The 10742-nt window shown below is 39.3% G+C and overlaps 1 long non-coding RNA gene across 1 annotated transcript in view; it reads right to left on the bottom strand.

Annotated features, from left to right (window-relative positions):
• Window positions 1–3111: 3111 nt before the first annotated feature.
• The window catches only part of LOC141578984 (uncharacterized), a 41282-nt gene continuing 33651 nt past the window's right edge, over window positions 3112–10742 (bottom strand). Inside the window, exons 2-3 of the long non-coding RNA XR_012509890.1 lie at window positions 3739–3828; window positions 3112–3219 (exon numbers count right to left, since the gene is read on the bottom strand). This is a non-coding gene — a long non-coding RNA (uncharacterized LOC141578984). The remainder of the gene's footprint in view (window positions 3220–3738; window positions 3829–10742) is intronic.

Here is a 10742-nt window from a genome sequence, read left to right as displayed (position 1 = left end):
CATGGGTCCAGGGTGGCTGCACCTGACGGGTTTCAGGCACAGTCACCAACCGCCAAAAACAAGCCTCTCCCAGTCACCAGCCCCGCCAAGGGTCTAAGGCCAGGACTGTCCCACCTGCCATGGAGACTTTCTTTTTTGGGCTCTCGTTTTGCCTTTCAACCTCATCAGGAGCTTCTACACTCAAAAGAGTTTCTTATAACATTAATTTCAAGCATTTCAAAAGGAAAGGATCTGGGAGTCTTAAAGGCACTTCTCCCAGGAGGCTTCAAGGGCCTCTATCAGTGTGCCTGTTCCCTTCCTAGGAATTTAGAAGATGTTAGGGAAAGAAGAGCCTAGTTGTCTCGCATTTGCATAACTAAGAGGGCCCTGCCCAGGACTCCAGAAACAGCACCCGGAGGGTGAGGCAGCTGGCAACTTCTGAATGGAAGCTTTGTTGAAAAACCATTGCAAAGTCCATCAAATCGAGCAACCCATTACACTACTAAACACTGAGTTCTGGCTAACACCCGAAGCTTTAAATGGCAAATAATAAATCCCTTAATCCCCTGCTTATGCTTAATTTCCACTATTAACTTAAATCATGATCTAAGTGTTCTTAGGGAGTTTCTAGTACAAAATGTAGGCTGACCTTTTTTTCCTCTGGTAAAAAATTAAAGATTTACAGAACATAAACACAGTTTAACTGAGTCACACACACTAGTGGCCAAAAATAAACGCACAGTCTTTTCCACTAACAATTACCTTGTTTGCTTGGCTTGAAAACAATAGTTCATAAATGTGTTTAATTATGGTTCCCTGTGGTGGATATTAACCTACCTTTTAAGTGTGCCTGAGTTTTACATTTTGGATCACTAAATAAAAACGTGGACAATGAATAAATAAGGAGAGACAGAAGAAAGATATGGTCATAGATTTTTTTTTTTTTTTGAAGTTTCTCTTCTGAGGCAAGAGACTGAATTCCATCTCCTACCCAAACCCCATAAATTTGAACTTCTCTGGCTTTCTCTGCCTTGGTAAATAGCACCATTTATCCCAAGCAAGTGATCCAGCTATTATTCTAGCCATCTTTCCCACACATTCAATCTCTCACCAAGCCCTGTATTTCCACATTCTGCTGAGCCCTTAACCCCTTCCCTCCTCTCATCTCCTACTTCTATTTCTTTCCTTCCAAAAAAGAAGAAATGGGACTCAAGAGGATGGCCATGTCCCAGGTCCCAGGTGAGTCCCTGGGATGTGCTCCATCAAGTGAAGGTTCTTGGCTTTGTGCAAGAAAGAATTCAAGAGTGAGCCATGGCAGAGTAAAAGTAGGTTTATTCAGAGAGATGCACACTCCATAGACCGAGTATAGGCCATCTCAGAAGGCCAGAGAGGCTATGAAGCATGAGGGTGGGTGTTTAAAGTATAAGTAAATACACATAGAGTAGACAGAGTGTGGACCATCTCAAAAGGCAAGAGAGAGAGAGAGCAACCATGAAGGGTGTGGTCATTAGCTTTCATGGTCTCCATAACTTCATATGCTAATGAGTAGGAGGATGATTCCAACTCCTTTGGGGAAAGGGTGGGGATTTCCAGGAATCAGGCCCCTCCCACTTTTTGACCTTTTACGGTCAGCCTAGGAACTGTCATGGCACCTGTGGGAGCACCATAAGGCTCACAGCCTACTGGAAGTCGAACTTTCTGCCATCTTGGTTCTAACCAGTTTGCCCTGCCCTCAATTACTATGTCACCCCTGCACTGTTTGTGCCCCGCCCCCTTCCCTCTGTCTCACTTCAAGCCCACTCTCTTCCTCAGTCTCGTAGATTCCTGCAGTTACCTCCAAATGGACCTCCCTGCATGAATCTAATCCACCTCTAATCTTTCCCTCTCCATTATAATTAAACTGATCTTTCTAAAATAAAATTTGATCAAATCACTTCTTCCCCGTCCCTCTGTATAACCCTTCAGTGGATTCACACTGACCAGAACAAAATCTAAAATCTTTGCACTTCATTGCCGTCATTGATACTTACTTACCTTTCTGGTCTCATCTCATGAAAATTTCCAAGTCATGTTCTAGCCCCATGGAACTCCTTGCAGTTCTTTGAATACTCTTCTCTATTCACTCTGTGTCCTGGACGCAACTCAACCTTTGATTGAATGTTTAAATGTCATCTCCTTTATAATACACTCCAATCTCTAACCCTTCAGGACAAATACTTTCCTTCTGTGTATTATCAGAATAGCCTATGACATTGGTTACATTACACAGCTAGTAGCCAGTTATACTTGTCTTGGTCTTTAGATTCTGACATCCTTAATGATGGGGTAAAGTTTGGGGTTTTGATCCCTAGTGCTTAAGCAGAGGCTAGTATTTAATAATTTCTTAGTAAAAAGTTGTAGAATAAATTAATTAATTCAAAATAATGCAATAAGTCTACCATCTCTCTGCCATCTGAATCATAGCCTTTTCATTCAATAGAGAACTTGGCAGAAAGTGAAAAAGGTGTTGCTATATAAGTTTTCTCTATGAAGGTGTCCATATACACATTTTTGCAGACACACACACACACACACACACAGACACACATGCATTCCTACAGTCTCTCAATTGTCAACATAGAACAGGAGTATATCAGTTGGAAACTTAATTTGTCTGCCAGTTACAAATATTCCAGTGGCATAAACAAGTCTCTTAAAGAAGTCAGAAGGCAGACCGTCCAGGGCTAGTAGACTAGTAGCTTCACAAAAATCATCAGGGACCTCAGTTTTTCTGACTTCCTGTTCCACTATTCATGGCTCCCAGCCTGCACTGTAGTTCATGGAAGGAGAAGGTGGCTAGAGCGTCACCATTACATTCGCATTTCAGGCCACAAGAAGAAGAAAGGGAAGAAGAGAGCTTGCCTCTTCCTTTGGAAGACAGCTTTCCAAATATCCCACTCAATGTTAGGATCTCATTAGCCAGATCATAATAACATAACGTAAGAAAAGACAAAAATAGATTATGTCATCCCAGCCTGTTGCCCTGCATGTGTATTTTGTATCACTTTTGGTAGGAAATATACATAATATGGTTCAGTGGTTTATTTGTTTTACCCACTTAAGGCTCACAAAAGCCTCATGAGACAGTTATATGATTAGCCTTGTTTTAATGGATGAACTTAGGCATCAAGTACAAAAGGTGGAAGGTTTCCTCAAGGTCACACAGCTGAGAGTGTCAGAGATGTTGACCCAGGGATACACCTAGAAAAAGCATTTAAGAAATGTTAGTTCCTTGGCTAAAAGGATCCTTATTTCCTATTTAAAGACTATGTTTATTGATTAAACAAATATTTACAGAACAGTTACCATTTTCCAGGTAATATCTTAGTTTCTACAGAAGTGTCAATGAACAAGACAGATAAGGTCCCTGCCCACGTAGAGGTTACATTTAAAGTGCAAACAATCTGTAAACGGAGTACAGATTATGAACAATACTGCAAATAAGTAATTTAATTGATAAGTGTATCAGTCAGGATATGCTAGAAGATTATGCTACAGTAACAAACAAAACCCTCTATTTGTTCACTCTGGGTTAGCAGGGGAGCTTTGCTCACAGTGGTCACACCGGGAAAGGCTGAGAGAGAGACACCATCTCCAACCTCCACAATCAACTCAGCAAGAGAAGAATAATGCAGGTTTCACACTGGTAATTAAATCCTTCCTCCCACAAGCAATCCATCAACACATCACGTTGGCTCACATTTCAAATCATTTACTTACCTGCATATTGAGGGAACCATGTTCCAGGCATAGGGAGGAGAGTAGGAGAATGGCTTGGCCTGATGAAGGGGCAGAGTCATACCTTCTGTCCTGCAGATAGTGTGGCAGCTTCACTTTCCTGGGCACTCTACATTCACTGATGAAAGCCTTCATCCCCAGATTGGATCTACTGACTAGGGTTTTGTTTGTGATTTTTTTAAATAAATACAGAAAGAGGCAATCAGGCCTAGATGTCCACCTGGTCTATATTTTTTTCTTTACTATGAAGGGTTTCTTTTATTATTATACCCTGTGAATTTGTCCAATCATATCTCTATAATATGGGCAACATTGCTCATTTTCTTCCCCTAAACCTACCAGTGAGAATCTGGAAGAAGCAATTCATCACTCTGTCAACCATTTTTACTGAAATATAGAGCAGAGAAGTCTAGAGTCACACTGACTGTAGTGTTTTCTAAAGCTACAGTGTCAAAAAAGAGGTTTTGCTTGTTTGGTGCAGTCATTGTGGAAAACAGTATGGAGATTCCTCAAAAGACTAAAAATGGACTTACCATATGACCCAGCAATCCCACTCTTGGGCATATATCCAGAGGGAGCCTTAATTCAAAAAAGATCTGCACCCCAATATTCACAGCAGCACTATATACAATAGCCAAGACATGGAAACAGCCTAAATGTCCATCAACAGATGACTGGATAAATAACTTGTGGTATCTGTATACAATGGAATACTACTCAGCCATAAAAATGATAAAATAATGCCATTTGTAGCAACATGGATGGCCCTAGAGAATGTCATTCTAAGTGAATTGAGCCAGAAAGAGAACAAAAAATACCATATGGTATCACTCATATGTGGGTTATAAAAAAAAAAAACAAATGAAGTTATATATAAAATAGAAACAGACTCAAAGACGTACAATACAGACTTGTGGTTGCCAGTGGGGAGGGGTGTGGGAAGGGATAAACTGGGAGTTCGAGATTTGCAGATACTGACTGGTATATATAAAATAGATAAACAAGTTTACACTATATAGCACAGGGAAATCTATTCAATATCTTGTAGTAGCTCACAGTGAAAAGGAATATGAAAATGAATATATGTATATCCATGTATGACTGAAGCATTGTGCTATACACCAGAAATTGACACAACATTGTAAACTTACTGAACCTCAATAAAAAAGTTTAAGAAAAAAATTTGCTTTGCTGCATATATCCTTAATAAGACACATTCCATTCTGAAGAGTATTTTTAATCACCATTCAAAGTTTTCACTGGCAGGGTATGTCTATGTCCCTACAGCTTTCTTTGAATCCAACAAGACTGAAATGATCATCTCATTTCTTGTGGGGCATAACTGGTCTTTATCAATAATTTCATGAAATGGTTTCACTACCTGGTAGATTGTTGTGATTTAGGGGGGAAACTGTGATAAAATTTTTGGAGCCATTCATCTTCTGTTGGTAACTTTCCACTCTTTGAGTCTCTAATGGTTTCCATTATTTCTTGTAAGATATCTCTCTAATTTTTCTTTATTGCTCTGTGATTACTGGTGCATTGATTTTTTCATAAAGAAACTTTAAAAGCTGCTGTCCCATAGAGGCTTTGTTCTGATTTATATTCATTTTTGTGAAATGTTACTAAAGCAGAATTAACTAAAATTGGTCAATTCAAAGCATTCCGTGGCCCACCTAAAACTATAATTGAGCCAATTATTTCAATTAAACAACAGACAAGAAGAGAACAATAATTTCCATGTTCCATTAATGAAACGCCAATGGATTAATTTTGTCCTGTAAAGAACTACTTTGGCTTTCAGAATTTGTTGTGTGACTCACTTTAGCTGATGGTCCTGGACCAATGATATGGTTCAGCCTGAATTAAGCACAGGTTGTACCAGATACCGCTATTTGCCCACCTAACAGCCATCCTCCCCTTTTGTTAATAACAGAATGCGGCTACACTCTGATAGGCAATGTGCCTGTCTCGGAACCACATTTCGCAAGCTTCCTTGAGAAATGCCACATAACCCAGTTTTGGTCAATGGGGATAAGTGGTAGTCTCTGGACAAGACTACTGGGAAAGATGCTTAAAGAGTAGGCTGACTTGAATGGCTTACAGATTTGCCCTTGACCTTATCCCTTCTTCCTTTATGGAGTCCAAGCCTGATGATGAATATAAAACAATACAAGATACTAAGTTGTTTCTTTAAAAAGAAAGACAGAATGAGGCTGGTCCCTGACGACGCTGGGGAGCTGCTATACTAATGCTGCACTGCTCGTTTCTGGAGTTCTCATTATACTAGATAAACAAAAGAAATAATTTATTTCAGCTACTGTTTTTCAACTTGGTTTTCAGAACCTAAAAGTAAGTTTGAGAAAAATTGTCATCCTAAGAATATTGAGTTCTCCAATCCCAAAACATGAATGTCTCTACATTTATTTGGATCCTTAATTTCCATTGGCAATGTTTTGTAGTTTACAGCATACATGCCTTGCAGTCATATTTGTTAAATTTTTAAAAAGCATTTTAAAGTATTTTATTCTCTTTGAAGCTATAATGAATGAAATTGTTTGCTTAATTTCCATTTAGGATTGCTTATTGAAGGACATAGAAATGCAATTGATTTAGGTTATTAATTTATTATGGGGTATTATATTAATTAATTTTTCAGGTGTTAAATCAACTATGGTAGACATAATCTTAATGTGGCCCCCATGATCCTACATCCTGGTATTAATCACAATTACCATCAAATGATTATATGATTTCCCCTTTTATGTATGGTCAAAACCAGTAACTTCCAATTAAACTTACAAGCTTCTGCACAGCAAAGGAAACCATAAGTAAAACAAAATGACAACCTACAGAATGGGAGAAAATTTTTGCAAACGATGGAACTGACAAAGATTGGATCCCCAGAATATATAAGCAGCTTATACAACTTAATAAGAAACAAACAAACAACCCAATCCAAAGATGGGCAAAAGACCTAAACAAGCAGTTCTCCAAGGAAGACATACAAATGATCAATAGGCACATGAAAAAATGCTCAATATCACTAATTATCAGAGAAATGCAAATCAAAACTACAATGAGGTATCACCTCACACCAGTCAGAATGGCCATCATTCAAAAGTCTACAAATGACAAATGCTGGAGAGGCTGTGGAGAAAGGGGAACCCTCCTACACTGTTAGTGGGAATGCAGTTTGGTGCAGCCACTGTGGAAAACAGTATGGAGATTCCTCAAAAGACGTGAAATAGATTTACAGTATGACCCAGGAATCTCACTCCTGGGTGTATATCCGGAAGGAACCCTACTTCAGAAAGACACCTGCACCCCAATGTTCATAGCAGCACTATTTACAATAACCAAGACATGGAAAAGCCTAAATGTTCATCAACAGATGACTGGATAAAGAAGAAGTGGTATATTTATACAATGGAATACTATTCAGCCATAAAAACCAACAACATAATGCCATTTGCAGCAACATGGATGCTCCTAGAGAATGTCATTCTAAGTGAAGTAAGCCAGAAAGAGAAAGAAAAATACCATATGAGATCACTCATATGTGGAATCTGCACGAAAAAAGAAAAAGAACATAAAACCAGTGACTTCCTTCTGATAAATGGAATACGGTAAATACGACTCCATGTATGAGATTACAGAAGATCGCAATGCCTGGAGTTTCTCTATTCCTTGATGGCTTTGAAGAAGCAAGGGGCTACACTGAGGAATTTCATGTGGCAAGGAAATGCAGACAACTTTCAGAAGCTTAGGGTGGTCTCCAGCCAACAAGCAGGAAGTAACTGAAGCCAAACAGCCCCAGGGGACTGCCAAACACCTGAGTGAGCTTTCAGGAAGATCTCTTCTCCACTGAGCCTCAGATAAAACTGCAGCCCCAGATGACGTCTTGACTGCAGCTTTGTGGGCTACTAAGTCAAGGACTCAGTTAAGCTGTACCTTGGCTCCGGACCCACAAAACCTACAAGATAACAAATCAAACTACGAGATAATTAGAATAACCTGCATGTTGTTTTAGGCTGCTAAACTTATGGTAACATTGATACATGGCAGTAGATAACACCACACCAACCTTGCAATCTTGAGATAAATCTGACATCGCTGTGGTGTATGGTCCTTTTAATATGTTTCTGGATTCCATTTGCTGGTATTTTGTTGAATATTTTTGTGTCTATATTTGCAATGATCTGTAGTTTTCTTGTGATGTCTTGTTTGGCTTTGTTATCAACGGCTTCAGGAAATGAGTTGGGAGGTTCTCCCTCTTCTGTTTTCTGGAAGAGTTTGTGAAACACTGATATAATTCATTCTTTAAAGGTTCGAGATAATTCACCAGTGAAACACCGTCTAGGTTTGAGCTTCTTTTTGTGCAAAGATTTGTAACTACTCATTCAACTTCATACTATAAGTATTTTAGGATTTTTCTTTTGTAAGGCACTTTCAATATTTTGTATCTTTCTAAAACTTTCAACTAAATTGTTGCGTTTATTGACATAAAATTGTTCCTAATATTCCTTTATAATCCTTTTAATTTTTGTGAGGTCAATAAAGACGCCTTCAGTTTCATTTCTGATTTTGGAAATTTGTGTCTTCTCTCTTTTCTCTTGGGCAGTCTTGCTAAAGTTTTGTCCATTTTTCAAATATTTCTGGAGAATTGACTTTGACTTTCACTCCGTTGTTTTTTGTTTTTTATTTCATTGATTTCTGTTTAGATCTATATTATTCCCTTCCTTTTGCTTGTCCTGGGTTTCACCTGTTCTTCTTTTTCTAGTGTCTTTTGGCAGAAGATTGGGTTATTGGCGGGGAGGGGCTTTATTGGGATACATAAGAGCTTATCAGAGCTCAAATCTGCCTGTTTGTTTTTTGACTGATCTTCAGGCTAGTGGCAATGTTAGATGGCCCTGGTTGCCACCTAGGATTGTGGTTAATGTTGGTAATGCTCCTGGACATGGGTTTTTTCCCAAGTAAAGTCGGCGCTGTCCAGCAGGGAAGCTGCCAGTGCTCATGACCTGCTCTTCCCTGGGACGACGTTGCACCATGGAGCTGGGACATGGGGACGGGGAAGCTGAGGACAGCAGCATCCTCAGCTAAAATGCCATAGATTCCCACTGCTGTCACCAAGGTTTACTGTCTTCCCTTGAATAAAAGCTTCTCAATTTGTTGTACGATTTAGTCAACACTCAGAGCCCTCAAACGATTGTTTGTGCCTGTTCTGTTCTATCACTGCTTTTCAGTGAGATAATTTACAGAGCTCCTCCTTCAGCCAATCCAGAAGTCGCCTTTTAACTCTTCCCTCATGCAATTAAAAGCTACTTGTCTATTTGTGCTATTTTTGGAGAGAATTCCTTAGTTCTATTTTCCAGTTTCTAGACAAATCTATTCTTTCTTCATCCTTTGTTAGGGTTCTTTCCTATGTATGAGTCTGAGATGGGGTGACAATTTTGTGTGTGTGTGTGTGTGTGTGTGTTAAATTTCCAAGATTTCGCAAATGTTTTCCTTTTTATGAAGTCCTATCCTGTTTTTATGTTGAAACTTTCTAGGTAGAATTTTCAGCTTCATTTCTGTGCTTTGTGTCCTGATTAGATCCAAGGTAACAAACTGTTCACCTGTCCCTAAAGAAAAGATTGGGGCTGGAGAAAATAACATCTCGTGCAATAAAATTGAAACTGACTTGCAATTATGAATTCAAATGCAAACTTTACATGTAATGGAATGAGACGGTCTTAAGTCTTAAATTCTCAATGAAGGGAAGAGAGCAATCTATATGTTTGCAGGACAAAGGCACATTCTGATGATGCTTGGCAAAATAACTAACAACTATGGAGTTTCATAGTCTATAATTTAAATTATCCCTGCATATTTCTTTCAAGGTTCCAGAATTCCAGGGGGAATAAAACTCAGTTTCAGAAATAAACTTTGCATTTTAAAGTAAAAGCAGGCAAGCTTTTCCCTTGTGTAGGACAAGCTATTCCTATGCTGTGATGAAATGAATCACCTTGTCATAGGGCAGCACTAACCATCAATGCAAGACATTTGTTGAACAAATATCTGTGGAGTCCTCCTCTATATTAGACCCCTGACCTTAAGCAACTAGCGGTCTTATTGGAAAGTTGCAAGAAAAAACTCAAGAAAGTTGTGGTAAATGCCTTATGAGTCGGAGGAGCTCAGGGAAGAGAGTGAGACTATTTCCCTGGAATGAGTAAGAAACACTTCCTGGTAGAGGTAGTGTTTGGACTGAACTTTGAATGATGGAGTCAAAGAATCAGAGACTCTTAGGTTCGGGGATCCAGCGGTGACAAATTCAGATTCCAGGCAAGTAGCATAAGTAAAAGACGGACGCTAAAGCCAGAACGAGTGGGAATGTTGGGACCCGGGTGCGCCAGCAGGAGCTCGCCCTGTCAGAAGGAAGCAATCTGTTCTTAGCAACACCAATTACTGCCAAGTGAAAAATGCAGGCCCAGTGCTACCATATTTTCTGAAAATTTGTCCAAGAAAACCTAAAATTTCAGATATATGTGTGAGTCTTGCGTAAATCTTGGATCATAAATATTGACAACTAAATCCATCTGTTTTATAGCATCATGTAAGCCAGATGGGCCGTGAGCTGCTGGCTTGCTGTCTTCACTGTAAGATCATCTGGTTCAACACTTGCTCACTTAGAATCCTTGAATCTCCTCCGTAACTTTTCCACCAAGTGGTCATCTACCCTCTAATTTAACTCCTCCTGAAATTGAAATCTCGGTGTCTGGCAACGCAAGTTGACTACCAGAACTTTCTTTCTTCTATTCATCCCCCACATTGTCCTTGATTTTCTGTGTACTACAGAGTTCCTCTAAATGGGGTGCTTAAAATATTTTTTAAAAGCTATTATGTTTCTTATAAATGTCTAGCACCTTCAATTGTTGCTCAGTTGGCATGGTTTCAAGGTTCTCACCATCTTGATTACCCTCTTCTGGGTGGATTCAATTGTCTGT

The sequence above is a fragment of the Camelus bactrianus genome, chromosome 10 (assembly GCF_048773025.1).
Source record: "Camelus bactrianus isolate YW-2024 breed Bactrian camel chromosome 10, ASM4877302v1, whole genome shotgun sequence".
Lineage (NCBI taxonomy): Eukaryota > Metazoa > Chordata > Mammalia > Artiodactyla > Camelidae > Camelus > Camelus bactrianus.
This window is presented reverse-complemented; position numbering and strand designations above follow the sequence as displayed.